Below are 20,518 nucleotides of genomic sequence, written 5' to 3'. Positions count from 1 at the left end.
CGGAGGAGCCCGTTCCAGGCACCAGTTGAAAGGGCAGGAGCAGCAGCAATACTGCTCTGCCTCAGAGTCACAGAGTGATTGCGTGCAGCAGCAACACGAGTCACAAAGCGATTGCCGCAGCAAACATCATTCATGCCCTTCCTCTGTGAGCCCAGCTGGCAGGGCTGGGTGAGGACAAGCAAGAGGAAACTGTCAGATGCCTCGCTGTCCCATGCCCAAGGTGGGGAACCTGCGGGGGGGGGGGTACAGGCAGAGCGCTCCTGGGGTCAGGAACAGCCCCGATGATGTGATTATGATGGGCGATGTCGAGCACTACTGAGAGGACAGGGTTGGGCGGGGTGCAGGCCAGAGAGACAAGACTGAAAGTCACCCTGCGTCAGGTGTGGGCAGCCGGAGCCCAGGCCTCCATGAATGGTCCCAGACCCTGAGACACAGGGTCACCCTCTCCTGCTCGGCAGACCATGTGCACACATGCGCGATGGAGTACCTTCCAGAACACGCAGCACGTGGCCCACCGCAGCCAGAGGACCAGGCCAAAGTAGAGAGGAGGAGCCCAGAGCCAGTGGCTCACGCCTGTCACCCTAGCGACTCAGGAGGCTGAGATACGAGGATGACAGTTCAAAGCCAGCCTGGGCAGGAAAGACTCTTCTCTCCAATGAACCACAAGAAAACCGGAAGTGGGGCTGTGGCTCAAATGGTAGAGCACTTGCCTTGAGCAAAAAGCCCAGGGACAGCACCCAGGCCCTGAGTTCAAGTCCTAGGACTGGCACAAAAAGGAAGGAGAGAGAGACAGACAGACAGCAGAGACAGACAGACAGCAAGAGGGAGGAGGGAGGAGGGAGGGGGAGGGGAGGCCTAGAGGCTCCCACACAGGTGAGCGGGAAACGTTCTCACAGGCCGGGTCTGAGAGGCCGTGTCCCCCTCACCGTCCGGCTGGGGGCGGCGACCCGCCCTGCCCAGCAGGGTGTGTGTGGCCGGCTCTGAGGACGCACCGGGCCTCTGGAAGGCAGGCCTCACCCCCGGCCCTCTGCCCTCTGCACCCCCCCACTCAACCCCCCCACCGCTCCCACCCCCCCAGTCCCTGGGCCTCATCAGCTTCAAAGGCTGGCTCTCCAGCGCTCGCCCGCACAGCCTGCTGCTGGGCCGCCAGCACGGAGCAGCGAGCGCCTCCCGCGTGTGCCAGGCCGGGATGGAAAACATACTCTCCAGCCTTAATGTAAAGCATGTGTGGCCGGCCGGCCCGCCCACGCCGGGCCTGGGGAGGCCAGCGGCCCCGCCCCGCCCCTCTGCCCTGGGGCTTGGGGCTCTGGGCACCCCATATCCTCCTACCAGCAGGGCCCGGGGGCCGGCTCTGCACACTGTAGATCCAGGGAGGGTGTCAGGCTTGGAACCTCCCCATTCCCTCGACCCTCCCCCCCCCCCGTGTCTCCCTGGAGCCTGGAGGTAGCGTCTGAGCCTCTGTAATGGGGGGGGGGCTGAGGCGGGCTCTAATGAGCCCCCCAGAGCCTGTAGATGTCACCTCACATGCTGAGGGGCGTGGCCCTCATCCCCCTCCCCCACGCCTGTCCTTGCAGGATGCTCATGCTGAGAGGAGGAGGATGGGTGGTTCAGCCCAGCATGGGGCGGGAGGGGGTGTCAGAGGACAGAGGTGCGGGTCACCAGCTGCCAGCCAAGGGCACAGGTGCCTGCAATGCTGAAAACCCAGACAGGGTCCTCCCCGCCCCCCGCTCCCCACCTGAGCCCCCAAATGACACGTACCCTCCCCACACCCTGATGTGAGCTCCGAAGCCTTGTCTTGGATCTCAGACCTTGGGAAAGAAGCGAATCGATCTGAGTGGTCTTCGGTGGCAGGGGAGAGAGGGGTCAGCGAGGGGCGGGCACAGCAGACTCCAGAGTGGCCACAGAGCCAGGCCCCACAGGAAGGTGGACACAGGGGTCTCGGTGAGTGTCTAGTGGCTGTGGTAACAAATCGCTACAAACACAATGGAAGGGTGATAGACGGACGGATGGACAGACGGAGCTCCAGGGTTAGCCTGGCAGGGGGCTTTGGCCGACCCTCATGGCCAGTCACTCTGCAGATCCAGTAGTGGCCAGGGCTGGCTTCCTTCCCCCTGCTAGCTGGCCCTGTTGCCCATGACCGGGGCTCGGGCAGGGGATGATGTGGAGGCTTTCCTGTTGCCCGTGTCCACCGTTAGAAGGACTGGCCGTCCTCGAGGGTGAGCAGCCCCCACAGAAGGGAGCCATCGGGACCCCTAGGTGTCCAGACCCCAAGAAAGGAGCTTCTGTCCAGACAAAGGCCCTTGGAGACCCTTGGGCCTCAGTTTCCCCGTATTACTCCCCGACTAGAGCACACCAGTGAGCAGGCATGGCCGCCTCCTCTTCTGAGCCAGGCCACTTTGCTCTTCGGGGGCCTCTTGTGTTTATTCTCCACCCCTGTGAGGCAAGGAACCCCCAAAAGGTGAGTCCACGGGGGGTCTGAGCACGGAGGGGGGTGGCCAGCGAGGTGGGGGGACTCCTGAATCCTCAGAAGGCTCAAAGCCCCCTCCCTTCCTGGACAGGTCACAGGTCACAGGGGCCTCACCTCGGCGCTGCCCAAGGCAGGGCAAAGCCAGGACGGTGGGGGGGAGGGCACTCAAGGCAGAAGCCAAGCTCCACACCTGGCAGGGACACCCCCTTGGCCTCTGACCCCTTCCCCCGAGTGGGGATGAGTGAGAGCAGCTCCCACTCAGAGCAGCGTACAAGGCCGGAAGCCCAGCAGGCGCGTGCGGAAGGCCTAGGCAGGGAGGGACAAGGTTCAACCCTCTCACCAAGGAAGGGGAGAAAAGTTTGTTTCCAAGGGAGTTAACTGAGCCCTCTGCTCCTCTCCTCCTCCGCCCCCTCCTCTCCTTCCTTTCTGTTCCCTCCTGTTCTTTTCCCTCTCTCCCTCGCTCCTCTCCTCTCCTCTCCCCTCCCTCTTCCCTCCCTTCCTTCCCTCTCTTTACCTCGTCTGTGGGCTCTTTCCTTTCGCCCCTCTCCCCCCTCCCTCCCACAGGAGGGGCCAGGCCTGGGCTGTGGGCGGCAGGAAGGCCCAGCCCCTGGTTGTTCACACGCTCCAGCCCCGGCAGCATGGCTGGACCTGTCCTCTCGCCTCCAGACAGCCCGGGGACACTGGCCTCACCCTCACCCCAGCTCCCAGGGACGGCACAGGTAGCACTGCATGCCCACCCCACCCTGGACACTGGACACAGAGTGTCCACACCCCCACCCCGGGCCACTTTGGGCTGGTCCAGAGATGGTAACGATGAGACTGGGGGCTGGGACGTGAGCCCACGCACAGGCCCGCAGGGCTGGTGAGGAGCCCCAGGAGCTCTGGGGGGCAGCCTGTGCAGCCCGGCCCTCCCTCAGCCGCTGCCCGCGCCTGCGCCTCCTGGAGGTTCCCCGGGAGTCCTGTCAGCCCTGCGGGGGTCCTGGGAGACCAAAGTGGGTCGTTCAGGGCGGGGCCGGGGCTTGGGGTGGGGAGGCTCTGCAGGGAGGGGCGGTGAGAGTCTGGCCCCCCCACTTCCTCCATGACTGCCCCATTCTGCTGGGGGCCAAAGGAGAGCAGGGCTTAGGCGCCATGCTAAAACAGAGTCCCCTCCAGGAACGCTGGGCCTCCACCAGCCCCGTTTCTGGGCCTCGTGCCCTGGAGATGTGCACTTTACTTTCTGGAACATTCTGTGGAGGAGGCACTTTCCCTAAACTCACAAACATACATAGACACACATGTCCTCACACCCACGGCTGCCCCCCCTGCCCCGCCCACAGCCCCGGATGTTGTCCAGAAGGTCACATTGCCGGGCCGGTGTCCCGGGCCGCAAGAGCACCCCATCTGAGGCTTCATGGCTTCATGTAGTAACTTGAACTTCCCCGGCTGAGAAACTCTTCAGCTGGTCACAGCTATTTTTGCCCCTCTTCTGTGAAGTGCCCGTTTGAAGCTTTTGGGAACGGTTTTTCTGTTGAGAGCAATTTCAATTAGTGTGTAAGAGTCTTGTTTCTGGAAGGGCATGGCCCCTTTGTCCATCAGAAACGCCGCAAGCGTCCCCCGTGTGTGCGCGTCTGGCTGGCCCCTCGGCGAGGACGCCGGGCAGTGACACCGGCCCGATCCCTTTGCAGCTTCTGGTTTTGCAGTTTGAGTGGGAGGCCGCCGGCCCGGGGTCGCGCCCCCCTCCCCGCCCCGCCCCAGCCTTGGTCCTGCACGTCTTTAGTCCATTTAGGACATTTGTTAGGCTGAAGTAAGCACCTATGTTGCCAGGTGAGGGAGGGAGTCGGGGCGTCTCAATGGCTGACTCAGTGCTGGTGGGGTACTGAGGTCTCCTGGGGGCCAGGGAGTCCTCCCGGGCAGAGGGTGGGGCTCTGGGGCAGCCTGGGGGCCCACCCACCCGCAGACACCTGGACAGGACCCTGGGCTCAGGATAAGGCTGGAGGAAACGGACGTCCCCTGCTGCCCGGAGACTCGGTGGGAGGAGGCGTGGGGCTCCCTCGAGGCCCCACAGGGACCTCACTGGCCATGTCTGAGCTTCCTTTGAAGATCCTGGCCACAGCTGGGACCCAGCGGCCGCTCCTAGGTGCCAACCCCAGGCCCACCCTCTGCCTCCTCAGGACCTGCAGGGATTGGCACAGAGAGAGTAGCTCCCCTCCCTCCACCCTACTTCCCTCTCCTTGCTCCCTTCCTTCCTGGACCCTCTCTGCCACCACCTGCAGTCCCTGCTGAGGCGACATGTTAGCGTGTATCAAGACCCAGGCTACTACGCGCACACACTGCTTCCTTACGTTGTGGTTCGTGGCCAGGCTCCAGTGACTCCTATCTATAATGGTAGCTTCTTGAGAGGCAGAGAACGGGAGGATTGTGGTTGGAGGCCAGCCAGCACTGAAAAGTTTAAGAGACCCCCTTCTGAATCCATAGCTGGGCACTGTGGCACATGTCATCTCAAGGCACGTGGGAGGCTGAGGGAGGGACCAAGGACCTCAGCTACTGGCCAACCCAGGGAGACACGTCCAGGAGACCATCCCCACCGGGTGAGGCCGGACAGGATAGTGCTTGCTTGTGACCCTGGTAACTACAGGAGGCTCAAAGAAGGTTGATCGCAGCCCTGGCAAGACCTTATCCTAAAATTAACCAGTGAAAAACAGGGCTGGAGGCATGGCTCAGTGCAAGAGTCCCAGCCTAGCAAAAATCCCTGTACTGGCCTCTCTCCCTCCCCTCCCCTCTGCCCCCCAAACCAAACTTGGTTCACAGCCTAGCAAGGCCTCACACAGACACCTACAATCCCTACCCTGAGTAGCTCAGCCCGTGCTTGTGCATGCGTGCAAACACAGACATGCACGTGCACATATACACACACAGAGACACGTGCACACACACAGACACACACGCACACAGTACAAAAGTTGAGCCCTAACTTCCTGTTTCAAGCTGAAGAACCAGATTTTCAGACAGTGGCGGCAGTGTGCGGGGCCCGGGGTGCTAGCGAAGCTCAGTTTCTTATCCTGGAGGCCAATGAGCACGAGCAGGAGATTCGTGCGGCGAAAACCGTGTGGCTCGGAGGAGCTGTGTACTGCTCCACCCGAATAATCGACTTCCATCACAAATGGAGGTCTGAGGAGCGGGGAGCCTGGGGCTGGCGTGCTGGAGATGATTGGGAGGCACTGGGCAGATTCAGTCTGGGAGGCCTTTGAACGCTGGCAGTTGGTGCCCAGAGCTGTGTTTGCAGATGCTGAACCCCGTCCGGCTGAGTGGTAGAGCGTTGACCAGCCATGGCGCAGAGCGCAGGTGAGAGGCAATTCCCATCACCCCGAGGAGAGCCGTGTGAGAGCGGTCTGGAGCTTCATTAAATAGCAAAAAGAGAAATGAACCAATTTTGCAGGCCTGGTCCGTGACTTCTCTGAAGATGGTCAGTCTAAGGCTACACAACCGAAGGCCGGTAGCAATCTGATGAATTCCCCTGGATAAAGCCTTTAATCTAACACATAACGGCAAATTCTTGTTTTTCCATTAAAAACAATACCTCGGCCCCCACACCAGCTGCCAGCGTCTTAATGAGAGCCCTTCGCACCCCCGAGGCTGAATCAGACCTTTGTTCCTCACAGCACGGGTTCAGAACATTGCTGGCCTGGCCGCAGGGCGGGCTGAGGGCATTCGCCGGGAAGGGAGCAGAGGACTGGAGGGGACAAAAGCCGGCCTGCGTCCTTGGCGACCTCAGCTGAACTGCAGTGGGCACCAGTTCTTCGGAGAAGATTTGGGGGGTGGTTTGCTGGGGCCCAGCCCGGGCAGGGAGCCTGGTGGAAAAAGCCTGGGCAGAGAGCTCCGTGGTCCCCGGGGGGCTTCCCAGTGCCCACCGTGCCCATGAGCAGGGCGTGCCTCTTCCCGTGTCCGAGGGGCGGGGCTGGGGAAGGCATTCAGCCTCCCTCTCCCCCGGGAGCAGAGGTAGGGAGAAGGCCACAGCCGCCCTTCCCAGCTGATCCTCACCGAAGAAACCCGAACCAGAACCCCGAGCTCCCGCCTGTCATCCTAGCTACTCAGGAGGCTGAGATCTGAGGATCGCAGTCCAAAGCCAGCCTGGGCAGGAAAGTCCAGGAGACTCCTATCTCTAATCAACCCCTCAGAAAACCGGAAGTGGAGCTGTGGCTCAAGTGGTAGAATGCTAGCCTTGAGCACAAAAAACAGTGCACCTGGACTCTGAGTTCAAGCCCCAAGACCAACAAAAAGAAGAAGGAAGAGTGGGAGGAGGAGGAAGAAGAGAGGGAGCAGGAAGGGAAGAGGAGGAAGAGGAAGTAGGGGAAGAAGAAGAGGAGAAGGAATCCTGAAAGTTTCCCTCTCTATTTGGATTGCTGACAGACGGCTCCCATGGATCCTGACTCCTGACAGTTGCTTTGTCAGTGGGTCAGCCTCTCTAGGCATTGGGCTCTGTCATACCCCCCCACCCACACACTAAAACACCTTCTAGTCCCCAGAGACCTCTGAGCAAACGGGATAACCTGCGTGAGGAGGTGGACGCAGGCCTCTGGGTCCTGTGACCCCACTTGACCTTTGGAGGTGGGGTCCCCTGCCCGGCTCCGCTGCCAGGCTTCACTCTGGACACCTGCCCAGCCTGTCCCCACCGGCGGAAGCCCTGGGGCCCGGCCCCTCCCACAGGGACCCCGAGTTGCAGCTACCCCTCCTTCCCATGCAGAGCCAGGCCCCCACGAGACCGTCAGAGCAGACCACAGGCCTGGGACACGAGAACCCACTTTTGAGGTGGTTTTACGGTAGCTGTAATTCCTGGGGCTGGCAGTGTCACCTGAGTTCATGAGGTGTCACCCGAGGGGCGTGCAGGCCCCGATGCCGAGGGGCAGACGGGACTCGGGACAGATCACCGGCGTGTGCGCCTGGCTCAGACGCCCCGGCCCTGGCAGGCGGTGGGTTGGGGACACAACTCGTGGGAAAGAGCCACAAGCACTGACCTGTGAAATCCAGGAGCAGCAGGATGAAAACATTTTGTCACTGAGAAAATATGTTTATGCTTATTAGAACAACATTTTTCAGGCGCACGTAAAATAAACATATCGGGTCGAATGTGGCTACAAGAGCCGCATTTACAAAGGGGCAGGGAAGGTATGAAATGTGGTCAGGAGTTGGCAAGTATGAAAAATTACAGCAGGATTAGGCTTTTTGCACTGCAAATTGGAAAATCCAGAGATGTGTGGCGGTGCCTCCGAGGCTCCGACTTCTAAATGAAATTTATTATTTCTGTAAAATCTGGAAATAACATCTTCAGGGATAACAAATATTGAGAAAACATGATTTCAGCCTTGATATTTGGTCTCCTTGCAGACGGTTTTCATTAAAAAGGGCTTTATAAAAATGATAAAAATGTTACAGTTTGCTAAATTAAGTCTGAAGCAGCTCTATTTAATAATCTACTGCATTTTAATCTTTTTTTTTAAAAAGCTTGACATATTGAAAAGAACTTTGGTCTCGGGCACTGGTGAAAACAGAAGTGGAATTAGAAAAGGAAATGTTCCTTGTGTGTGCTCTGCATGTCCCATCATTTAACCATGTCCTCCTCAATCAAAGTGGGGCCCATTGAGCAGTATCTGAGCCCTGGCCTTCTAGGCCCCTCTAGGCAGCAGCACTGGCAGCAGCGGGGCTTCCTGCCTAGCTCTCTCTTGGGGAGCAGGGTGCCTCCACTTCTCAGCCCCTCAGTGCTGTCTGTTCGTTCTGGAATGTGGGGATGGAAGGTGGGCGGGGCCGGGAAAAGCAGGAGGCGGGCCGAGGCCTCCGTCCTCCGTGGAGATTCCTTTGCTAAGGAGTCATGAAGAGGATTCCACAGGAAAATATCTCATATGTGGAGGAGAAGGGGTAGTTTAAAGAAAAAGCATTGATTTTAGACTACAGAAATTCACAACTGTGACACCATATAGGGCCAATTCTTGGATGGAAGGATGAATGGGTGGATGGAGGAATAGAGGGTAGACAACCAATCAATAGATGAATGATTGGATTGGTGGACAGCCTGATGAACCGATGGGTGGATGAATGGATGCAAAGTTGACAGTTCTTCATCCTGTCATAAGGGAAAAGCGTTAGCACTGAGCGTGGCATGGGGGGGGTTCCCCTACACAGGTAGGAACCCAGACTTGGCCGGGAGCGGGGGGAAGGGTAATGCAGGAGAGGGGAGATGCCTGCTCCCACAAGTGGAAAGTTTCAGCTTTGGTTTCCTTTCTGAGCACAGTTACACTTACAGTCCAGAAGGCCCAGCATATAGGTGAAGACACCATGGACCTGCCCGTACCACCCCTTCCTCTGGACTGGGCTCCTGGGAAAGCACCTTTCTGCCTGGCCTCGTCTCCTGTGCAGCCCGAGCTACCCTCAGCCGGGGACCCCTGGGGGTTGGGTCTGATCCATCACCACCAGGCGTCAAAGAGCCCATTGTGCAGCAGTGTCCCATGCCCTCCTCGAGCCTCCCAGGCCACCTTGGTGAGAACCCCCTCTCCTCCAGCTTCTGGGCCTTGCACACAGCCCCAGGTCCACCGTCTCCTCCAAAACCTTCCCCACTACCCAGCTTCCCCAAGCTGACTCTCGGCCCTTGGCAGCCTGAGAGGCAGGAAGCAGACAAACGCCGATGCTGGCAAGTCATCCAGAGCGGGAGAGGCTGGGCTGGCGCCAGCGAGACCCTCCGGACGCCGCGGCGGCCCACGGGCCCACGGCCAGCCCAGCCGCGGTGCTATCGCCCCTGGCAGCCCTCTGGGGGTTACCTCATCTGCTTTCTCCCTCTTTTTAACGACCTTATTAAAGATGACTTAACTGCAAAGTAAAACCATGCCCGAGCTACTAAGTAGGATGTGACTCAGGCTCCAAAAGCAGGGTGGCCTCTGGGTGGGCGGCGGCTGTGGCGATGTCACCTCTGCCGCCGGCTCATGGCAGGTCACCGGGCCGTGGGTCTGGGACACTGAGGAGCAGAGCCTGGGCCCGTCTGTGGTCCTGACCTTGCCGCATCTCTGACAGCAGCTCAAGGTCATGCGTTGACCGGGGAGATTTCAGATGCCAGTTTGGATGAATCAGAACACGAGCTAGGTCATGCACTCCTGCACAGTAGGCAGATGAGATTTCTCCAAGCTGTGGGCAGTGCATCCCCAGCTAATGGAGGAAAGCCTGCTGCAGAATCAGGTCGATCGGACAGCTAGACATTTGTCCAAGTCTATGCTGTGTCCTTAGGCAATAATGTGGATCCACAACTCCTCTGTGGATGATTGCTTAGAAGAAAGAAGACAAACAAACAAACGTATTTTCAATCTTATTCTGATGTCTGCCCAGGGGACTGTGTGGGTTCATGACGTCACTGAGACCCGGAGAGGATTGAGGCCCGGCTCTGCTACCAGCGGGGCAGAGAGCAAGGCCAAGTCACAGGATGGCCATTTCTGACCACAGTGCTGCCAGGCTGGGAGCTGGTGAGCTACTATGTTCCTTCTAGAATTTAGTTAGGAACAACCAGCAGGCTTACTGGGGTCCCGGGGTTCCGGGGTACCCGTGCTGTCCCGAGGCAGCCACACTTGACGCTATAGGGTGACAGACTGGGCGGGACCAGGTCCGACTCCCATGCAGGTGTGGAAGGACTCCAGGGGTGTGGAGGAGGGATGGGACATTTCCGGCAAGGGGTAGGAGGAGCAGGTAGGGCTTGGGTACCATTCTTGGAGGAGGCGGTGCTTGATCTGGGTCTTGGAGCATTGGCAGTGTTGCCGTAGTTCTAACTCAACTGTCAAACAAGAGCACCAGAGCTGTGTGCTAGGCACGGAGTGGCCAGGGAACAGGGGACACCTCCTACCTGGGGGGCAGGGGCGGGGCACCACACAGACAGTCCACAGCCCTCCTGCCCCCGCCATTCAGGAGCTGTTGCAATGAAGAGAAAGTCTAGTGAACCCCAGGGTTCCAGATGCCTTCTCCCCCCAAAGAAGGTTTCAGGCCCTCTGCCAGACAAAGACAAAGTTCACCCCAGGGATCTGGGGTTTACTAGAATGTCAAGTTTACTAGAATGTCATTAAAAACAGCCTGTGTCACAATAGCTGAGCTATGGAAACAGCCCGGATGCCCCGTAATAGATGAGCAGACGCACAGTCTGTGGAACCTACACACAATGGACTTTTCCACAGCCATTTGAAAGAATAAAATAATGTCATTCACAGGGAAATGGACAGAACCAGAACGAATCATGTTAAGCGAAGTGAGCCAAGCTTGCGCACATGTTCTCTCTGATATGTGGAACTTAGATCTAAAACACGCTGCGGTATGACACATTACACAGGCTTCTCACATACTGTGAGCCCAAAAGAGCCCAGTGCGCAGGGACCTAAGCCACGACTTCCACGTTAATTCTCACACTCGGGCGGCCGGTGGGGGAGGGGGCACGGCGGGCACACGGGGTCCCGTCCTCACAAGCCCCAGGAGGGCTCGGAGCCCCTGTGGATTTGGGGGCTTGCTGTGGATTTCTCCCACCCGCAGCCTGAGCATGGTGAAGATCTGAGCATCTCGATGTGTGCAGCATGGGGCAAATTGACCCAAACCCTGACCCCTCGCTGTCTGGGCCAGGCTGGCGAGGGGGGAGGGGGGCGTCTGTGGGTGGCTGTGCACCTGCCTGTGGAGGGTTGGCTTCCTAAAGCTTGGTTATATCAAGGGCAGGAGAAAACACGGGGACCGGAGAGGAGGACCCCAGAACTCTCGAGGAGCCGATTCTCACTCTTCACCCCCAAATCCAGAGACCCTAGATGGGCTGCTTCTGAGGAGCAGTGTTTGATCGGGGTCTCTTCTGGGAGGGGGAGGGCAGGAGCAGAGGAGTGCGTGGGGTGGGCGGGGTGCTCCTGGGCCGGGCTGGCAAGCGGCTTTCATACGTGCAGGGCTGAGCGACGGAAACTCCTTCAGCTCTTCCGAGAGCTCCCTCTTCCTTGAGAGCTCTGCAGACAGGTGAGGGCCGTTTTCCTATCTGCCCTGTCTCCTACCGCCAGACTTCCTGTCTCAGGCCAGAGACCCCAGCGCTGGACCATGTGCCCCCCCAGCGCTGGGCCGTGTGTCCCCCCAGCACTGGGCCGTGTGCCCCCCAGCACTGGGCCGTGTGCCCCCCAGCACTGGGCCGTGTGCCCCCCAGCACTGGGCCGTGTGTCCCCCCAGCGCTGGGCCGTGTGCCCCCCAGCCCTGGGCATGTGCCTCCCCTCCGCCAGGCCAGGCAGGCTCTGTGCCATCACGCCCCATCGGGGCGCCCTGAGTGGGCCTCACGGGGTCCCCGCGCGCTCTAACATTTGCTCTTCATTTCAAAGGGTCAACCTGGCAGGAGGTTCCTGGATCCTGTCAGAGAAAGTTCCATGTTTTCCTCCTCCTCACGGCCCCCCGGCGTCCTCTCCTCCAAGGCTTGTGCTGGCCCCAGAAGCAGCAATGCGGCCCGCCCTGGCCGCTCTCAGCTTCCTGCGGGTTTTTCTGGAAGGATCCTCATGGGGAGGGTGTCCTGCTCCTCGGGTCTCTCTGCTGCTGTGGCCTGTGGACGGTGCCCAGGGGTCACCCCGCCAGGCCCCACCCGGCTTTCCGCCCCCCGCAGGTGGGGTGGGTCACTGTGTCATGGAGGCCTGTGCACCCTGTGCCCGTGGCTCGGGCAGCTTCTCCACCTTTGCCACCCACCCCAAGCCAAGCCCTTGGGCAGCCTCCCACTCAGGCCGGACGTGGGGGGAGTCGGCGGAGAGGGTGGAGGAGGACACAGTGCAGAGCCCAGCTCTACCACACACCCTGGCAAGCTCTCACGACCTCTGACCTGGGGGAGGAGGGCTCCACTTTGTGCCATCTGCATAGTGGGGTGGGAGCGGCGCCCACCTGGGAGGGTGAGGCTCCAGGAAGGCCCGGGGTGCGGCTCCACACGGCTCCATAGACAGCTCCCCCTTCCCTTCCCACTGGGCCCTTGGCGGGGTGAGGTGTTTCCTGGGGACAGGCGTGGGTCGGTGAATGTCCCCTCCGTGGTTGGCTCTCCAGGACTCAGGGCAGGACCAGCGCCTCCCGGACACACGGACAGAAGCTGAGGGGAGGGAAACAGACCCAGTCTCCCTCCCACCAGGAACACTCACCACCCCCCCCCACCCCCAGGCTGAGCCTTCCTCCGATCCCCAAGGTTTGAACCCAAACTGTCCTACCAGCCCCTGCTCATGGAGCCCAACTTCACTCTGGGCAGAACTGGGGAAACTGAGGCTGGGCACCCCAGAGGTGAACAGGAAGCCACAGGCCTCCTCACCAGCCGTGGGGGACGGCAGGCTCCCCCCGCGCGAAAGGTCAGACCCCACTGCCTGGGGAAGGGAAAAGGCGGCTCCCTGGCCTTTGCTGCTCGTAAGGAGCCATCCTGGACGAGGTAAAACATTTTATTGTTAAAGCAACAGGGAAGAGCTGTTGAGAGACGCAGCGGACCAGCTGGCGCGGACAGGAACGCAGCACGCATCGCAGCTGCAGCCCGCGGCGCCCCCGAGGCCAGACAGAGGCCTGGCCCCAACGGCACCCGCTCTGGGCGGCGTCTGCCTGGCTTTGTGTCCCGGATGGGTGGAGCTGGACCTGGAGGGACCCGGCCTTTTCCCCCAGCCACCCCGGCGCATGTGGGGTCCAGGGCTGGAGTGGGGGGGGGGGTCCCGTCCTGCTGTGGCCCTGTGACCGCAAGGTGCTAGGGTGGGTCCTGGAGAGATGGCAGCAATGCCACTGCGGCTGGGACCACAGAGGGCCACGTGGGCGGGACGGGTCTGTGGGCACACAGGAGTGTTGGCCGAGGGTTTGGCTGGACTGGGTCACCGGCTTGTGATCCAGGCTTAGCCTGGGACCCCCTTCTGTGTCCCTTTCTGACGGACAGCAGGCAAAATCCAAGTCTCAGCCCTTCAGCCCGCGGCCTGGGCCTGCCAGGCTCCGTCTCCTCCCCTGAGCCGCCCGGTGCTGCCTCACCCATGAGAGACCCCTTCTCCAGCGCCCTGCCCCAGCCACAGAGCCCCGCCAGTCACGCCAGCGCCCTGTCCCAGCCACAGAGCCCCACCAGTCACGCCAGGCACAGAGAGCTGGGAGAAGCGGGGCAGGGGAGGCCAGGGGAGGGTGTGCCGGCCCCCCGTGGACATTGCAGGAGCCCCCCAGGCCCCTCTGGGTGATGGGGCTTCTCCTTCTTGGCTCCACCCCTGTGGCTCCCCGGGGTGGCTGGTTCTGGATGTGCTGGGTTGTTGGTTTCTGCCTTCTGCTGAGAGCCTAGACCGAGACTGCGTGCTCCATTCCCACCCCTCCACCCCCCGCCCCGCAGCGAGACCAGGGCTGGCGTGGGGCCTGGGCCGCTGGGCAGGAGGGGGCAGCAGAGAGTGGGCCTCCCCTCCCCCAGCCCCTCCCCCACAGTGTCCCCCTTTGTACCAGCCAGGACGCCCGTGCCGTCTCCCCCCTCCCCCATCCCCACCCACACGCCGTGGCCCGCACGTGGCCCGCAGCATCCCCAGAACCACAGGGCGAGCAGGGGTGAGGCGGTGAGGCGGTGAGCAGGGTGCTGGGGTCAGGACTGTGGACGGGGGAGGGGTTTACCCAGAGGGGGGCTGTTGGCGCGAGCTGGGCCTCCTCCCCCTTCCTCGCCTTCTCCCTTCATGGTGGGCCAGCCCCTGCCCAGACCCTTGTTGGCCGGAGGTGCCTCCAGCTTGGCGCCTTGACCTCCAGGACCAACTTCCCCCCATCCTCAGCCGTCCAGGGCCTTTCCTGCTCACCCCCGCCCCTACCTGTCCAGCAGGCCCTGCCCTCCGGCGTCACCACCCCGAGACACACCGGCCCTGGGAGGTCTGGGCACTCAGAGCACCGGCTAGGGGGTTCTCAAGGGGCCCGTTTTGAGCCCTCTGGACAGGGGGACCAGGGGCTCCGGGGACAAGGGGTTCCCGTGGGCTGCCTGGGTGACATTAGATATAAGCAACGGCATTGCATCAGCCGGACAGACACTCCAGATTGCTGCCTTCTTTTGAGCCATGGAGGCTCACGGGGTTCAGAGAGGCTAAACACCCACCCTGGGTCACACAGCATGTTGCTAGGTCAGAACCCTCGGTCCTTTCTAGCCCTGCCCACGTGGCCTCCTCCCTCAGGCCAGGCAGGCTAAGCAAAGCCGGTGTTTACTGCGCAAGGCTGCTCCCTCCACCCCGGAGCGGGAGCCCCTCTGAGGCCCAAACCTGGAGGAGGCCTCCCGGGCACAGCGCAGCCCCACAACCTCATTCATTCCCGGACTTTACCCTCTCATTAGGAGGCAGCGCGGCGGTGGGCGGGGCGCGGCTGGGGCTGCAGGCCTGCCGGGCTGCGGAGCGTGGACAGCAGGCCTGGTCCGCGTAATTGCCTTGCCTGGCCTCAAATGAGCTCATTAGAGGGAGTGAAATCTAGGAGCCCAGGCCGGGGGAAGCGTGGTTGTTGAGATGGGGCGGCAGGCGTGCGGGCCCCAGGAAGCCAGGGCTGCAGAGGGCCCCGCGGCCGGACGGGACCCGGGAGGGAGGGACTGCCATTGCTTCTTCCCTGTGGCAGCGGCTCCAGAAAGAACAGTGCTGGCCGCCCCTGCCCAGCCCACCCTCGCTGCCCACTGCCCCGCCGCTTCCATCTCCTTCCTCCCCAGCTCCTGTCTGTGGGAGCCATGAAAAAGAGAGAGAGAATTCACAGACTCCTGGGGGCAACCCGGCCCCGGGGCCCAGCCCCTCCCTGGGCCTCCGCTCGGGCCGGCCCCCTCCCTGCGTGAGTGGCGTCTGCAGAGGAGGGGCTCCTGGCCGACCTGGGCTCTGCTGGACCCCCGCTGGACCTCGCTGCTTCTCGAGGTATTGTACGTAACAGAAGCACAGCCAGGGCCCGCTGGGCGGAGCCGGCACTCCTTCCTGAGGCACACCACGCTGGCTTCCGCCCTCCACACCTTGAGTCATCTCTCCCAGGGCTTTCATACCACCTCCACATCTTCCTGCGCTGGGATGGTGGGATCACCTCCCATTTCCTGTGAGAAAGGGAAACCTTTCAAAGAGCCCCGATAAACAGCCTTGATAAGCAGGTCACCTCTGTGCTGTGGCTGCCAGGTCTCTGCACTCAACACACACGACCTTGACTTCAAGACACTAGGAGCTGACCCAGAGCTGCCTGTGTGCTGGCTTTGTTTGTGGATGACTGGGGTGATGGCAGCCTCTTGGAGCCATGAGGAGATGGGAGTCACCGATTTTGTGGGTCGGGTAGGTGGTGAATTTCCTCCTGCGGCTGGGACAGTCAAGCCACTGCGTGCACTGGCTTCCAGCCTGGGAGACATGATGCTATACAAGACAAAGAGGAGTTCAGAACCAGCCTCACTTGCTCAGAGTGTCAGGGCTTGTGTTCGTTCTGCAGGCCAGGGGAAGAAGCGTGCCTGGCCTGTCTCTCCTGAGAGTCACCCACATTCCTTGGCTCAGGCCAGGAGGTTGGGGGACGTCTGCTATAGCCATCAACATCCTCAATAACCAGTCACCAGGCTCGGGGGACACCACGCAACTCTCCCTCTTCCCCGCCCCCTCCCTCCTGTGAAGGTCCCTGTGTTCCACCCGGAACAGAAGAGCCCAGGCCGCCGAGGCCAGCCAGGCCGCTGAGAGCCTTCTCCACAGAGACCTCGCCCGAAGCACAGAGGATGTGTCGTCCCAGGTTCTGGGTCTCAGGACGTTGCCCTGCAGAGTACCACCTGGCCCGCCTGGGAGCGACTGTGGAAGGCCTGGCCCTGACACCTACCCGAGAGGCAGCAGTGCCCTGAACAGTGCCGTGGGCACTGGGCATGGAGGGCGGCGGGGGGCCGGGGGAGGCAGGGAAGAGGCAGAAGACTGGCAGAGCTCCAGGGAATGAAGTCTTCCCAGAACCCTTGCCCGTGCATCAGGAGCCTGTCCCCAGCTTGAGTCTGCCCAGCCGGCCCTCCGCTGCGTACTGGCAATTGAGGCTGGGGGGGGGGGGTGCTGCCGGGAACTCCAGGGCCCGGCCTATGGACGCCACTCCCCACAGGGGTCTGGGTTTTCTCTGACTCCCATTATCATTTCAAGCAAATTGGATCTGGGACTCCCTGCCCGGGCACCTGGAATCTACCTTCTCCTGTCTCGTGTCTCTCTGACCCAGTGGCTCCCACGTGGCTGGTGGGTGATGCCCAGAGAAGGCCCGGCACACAGCCGGCGTGCAGCCGTGGCAGCTGGTGTGCAGGGAACGTGTCAGCCTGTCCGTGAGTGTCCTCTGTACACTGACACCTCCTGCCCCCACGTGACGCCCCACCCCTCAAGCACTGTCCTGCTACCTCCGTTCTGTTCTTACTGAAACAATTCACAGGCCATAAAATTCATCTTCTACGATGTACACATCCATGACTGTTTTTTAGTATTCATGATATCACACATGCATCAGGATGAATTCCTGCGCATTTTCATCACCCCAAGAAGAACTTCTAAACCTACTCTTGGCCCCTCCTCCCCCTCCTCCCGCCAGTCCCTACTAGCTGCTCCTTTTCTCCTCCTTACTCTTCAAAACTCCTGTTCAGAGCATTTTATATTCACAGATCCTCTGTGAGTGGCCTTTTGTCTCTGACCTCTTTCCTTCGGGGTCATGTCTGCAAGGTCCGTCCATGTTGTGGTCAAAACATCATTCTTTTTAATGACTGAGTCATATTCTGGTCTATGGGGCCGAAACATTCTTGCTCATTCACTCACCCACTGGGGACATCTGAGTAGATTCTACTTTTTGGCTATTATGAATAATGTTGGGTTTGGTTCTCCCGAGAATGAAATCGCTGGGTTCTGGTAGCTCCGTGTAGCTCTTTGGCGAATGGGAAGACTGCTTCCAAGGGAGGTGCATTCCCCCCGGCAACAGTTGAGAATTCTAACTTCTCCACAGCCTCACCACGCCTAGTTAGTCCATGTCCTGTTTTTCTACTGGCTGTCCTGGTGGGTGGGAAGGGGTATCACCGTGATTTTCCTTTGCATCTCCCTAATGACTAACACAGTAGAAGAGCTCAGATGTTTATTGTCCACTTACGTATTTTAAAAAAATGTCTACACAAGCGATTGGCATGTTTTTTGAGTTGTCATCTTTAAAAATTCATCTGAAGACTCAATGGACCTACGAAACCCTGTGCACACCTATTGTGTACAACTTGGTGAGTCTGCAAGTAACTTACACACCCAAGAAAGGCACCCAGGGTCGATGCCAGGTCCCGCTGGACGCTGTCACTTACCTTGTCCATGACCACATCACCCCTCTACACAAACCACTGGTGTCTTCTCAAATTGAGTGATCATCTTTAGAGCCTGATGATTTTGGACTCATCCTGTAACTATGGCTTGTGTATCCCCTGGACTGGATTCGAGGCGCCCACCTGGCAGGCCCTGCAGCAATGATCCATCCAGCCCACGGAGCGCAGGGACAGGCAGACATGTCTCTCTCTCTCTCCCCGAGAACTGGGGCACCCTTCTGCTCCCTGGGCTTCAGGCTCTCAGGGTGTGGGCTCGGGGACTTCCCTAGGCAGGCCCTGTGCTGCTGTAAACTTATGCCGGCATTCCTGGCACCCCTGCTACCCGACAGCCTGTCGTGGGACTCCCAGCCTCGGTGAGTGAATCAGTTCCTCTGAGCAGGCTTCTCTGGTGTCTACCGCTCTCCCTGTTGAGCCTGTCTCTCAGGAGAGCTGTTGAAACCAGGGGTGTCCTGTGCTGTTTCTCACTCGGCACCCAGCACCCATCGTGTTGTATTCAGCACAGCATCCTCCGGGTCCATCCCCACAGTCACCCAGGGCTGGACATGTCCGCAGGCCCATCCATAGCCACCCAGGGCAGGACCTCTCTCTTCTAAGCCTGAGCCATAGAGATCTCGCTGGATGTACCCACCATGCCACATGTTTTAACCCATCCATCCTCTAATGGATCTTGAGTTGCTTCTATATGTAAACTACTGTGAATAATGCTGTCATCAACAGCTCTATCTTGAGATTATACATGAATATATGTGTATGTCCTCCAAATACAGCCAGCAGAAAATTCATACAATCATCTGGAAGACAGTATAGAAGCCTTCAAAGAAGATTAAAAGTAAAACCAATATGATCTAGAAATCTCACTTTTGAAGATATACCATCTGTCTACCTATCATCTATATTGATAGAGATATACAATAGATAATCTATATCTAGATAGATATCTACAGATTTATATATACATAGATAGCTATGATAGATACATCCATGGACAGATATCTAATCTATATACATATTTCTGTATATAGATTAGATAGATATATGTAGATATGGATATAAACATAGATAGATGTAGATCTATTGACCAATAGATTGATCAATCTATTGATCAATAGATTGATAGGTCTCTAGATAGATATGATGGATGGATGGGTAGATCTCTAGATAGATAGGTAGGTAGATAGATAGATAGATAGATAGATAGATAGATAGATAGATAGATAGATAGATAGATAGATAGATAGATAGATAGATAGATAGATAGATAGATAGATAGATAGATTTCCAAAAGTGAGATTTCGGGATCATACTGTTGTTCTACTGTGAATTTTTTGAGAACCTCCATACTGTTTTCTAGATGATTGTACTAATTTACATACTTCCCAGCTGTGTTCAAAGATTCTTTGTTCTCCACATTCTTCAGACCACACCAGAGTCTGAACTCGGGGCTTCATTCTTGCTTGCTGATTGCTGGTGCCCTGCCACTTGAGTCAGGCCTCCAGCTCAACCTTTTGCTGGTTGTTTTGTAGGTGGAAGTGTACAGATGAGTCTGCCCTGGCTGGCTTCGAGCCAGGATCCTCCACATCTCAGCTTCCAGAATAGCTAAGATTAAGGCTGTGGGTCTCTAAGCAGCCTTCCCCCTTTCCCTCAGTCTTTCAGGCCCTTGCTACCTCTCCCTCTCTCCCTCTACTTCCTTGGTTAAACTTATTCTTGAGTATTTTTATGCTATTACGAATAGGATTGTTTTCTTAATTTCCTTCTGGGATAGCTCATTGTTAGTGTGCAGAAAGGCAATTGAGTTTGGTGTGCTGATTTTACATCCCTCAGCTTGACTGATTTGATTAGTTATAACGGTTTCTCTGTGCAGACGCAGGCTTTTCTTTATTAAGATCACGTCATATGTAAACAGACCAACTTTTATGAGTGCCTTCAGATTTTCATGTCCTGTGTTTCTTCATCCTGCCGACTCCCCCTGGCCACGACTTTCTAGCACTGTTTTGAACACGACTGGAGAGAGGAGTCCTTGTTTCTTCTCAGTGTCCTCCCATTGGATATGGTGTTCATGGAGGCGTTTTTATATTTGGTTTTGCAGAGTTAAGTTCCTCCACACCTAACTTGTTGGGAAGTTTTATAGCGAAAGGTTGTTAGATGTTGTCAGATGTCATCTGTGGAGATAACCGTGTGGTATCTTTTTTAGCCTCCTGTTTATGTGCTCTACCACATGGATTTGCATTCGGAATCCCACATGCCTGGGAGAGCAGGGCTTGCTCAACCAGTCATGGTTTACAATACCCCTAATGTGATCTTGAATTAGGTTTGCTCATGTATTACTGGGGGGGGGTTGATTGTATGTTCATCAGAGATAGTGGTTTGTGGTTTTCTGTGCTTGTACCTTTGCCTGCCTTTGAGGTGAGGGTGAAAATGGGTTCATAAACCGAGTTTGGAAGTGTTGTCTCTTCTGTTTGGGGGGAGAGTTTAAGAAGGACTGGTATGAATTCTCCCTGAAGTGTCTGGGTACTTCCAAGGAAGCCATCTTCTGGGCCTCTCTTTGTTGGGAGATTTTCACTTACCAATTCCATCTCTTTGTTAGTTTGCACAGGTTTTGTATTTCCCATTGACTCGCTCCTAGTAAGTTGTATATTTGTAGCAATTTATTAGCAGATAATTGTTCGTAAGGGTCCTTTATGATCTTTGCCTTTATTTCTGTGGCATCAGTTGTAATGTCTCCTCTTTCGTTTCCGATTTCATTGATTTGTGGCTTTTCTTCTATTTCCCCCTAGCTTAAGATTTCG

Source organism: Dipodomys merriami, unplaced genomic scaffold, assembly GCF_024711535.1.
Source record: "Dipodomys merriami isolate MVZ:Mamm:240054 unplaced genomic scaffold, mDipMer1.0.p SCAF_50, whole genome shotgun sequence".
Taxonomy (NCBI): Eukaryota; Metazoa; Chordata; class Mammalia; order Rodentia; family Heteromyidae; genus Dipodomys; species Dipodomys merriami.
Note: the sequence above shows the minus strand (reverse complement) of the source record.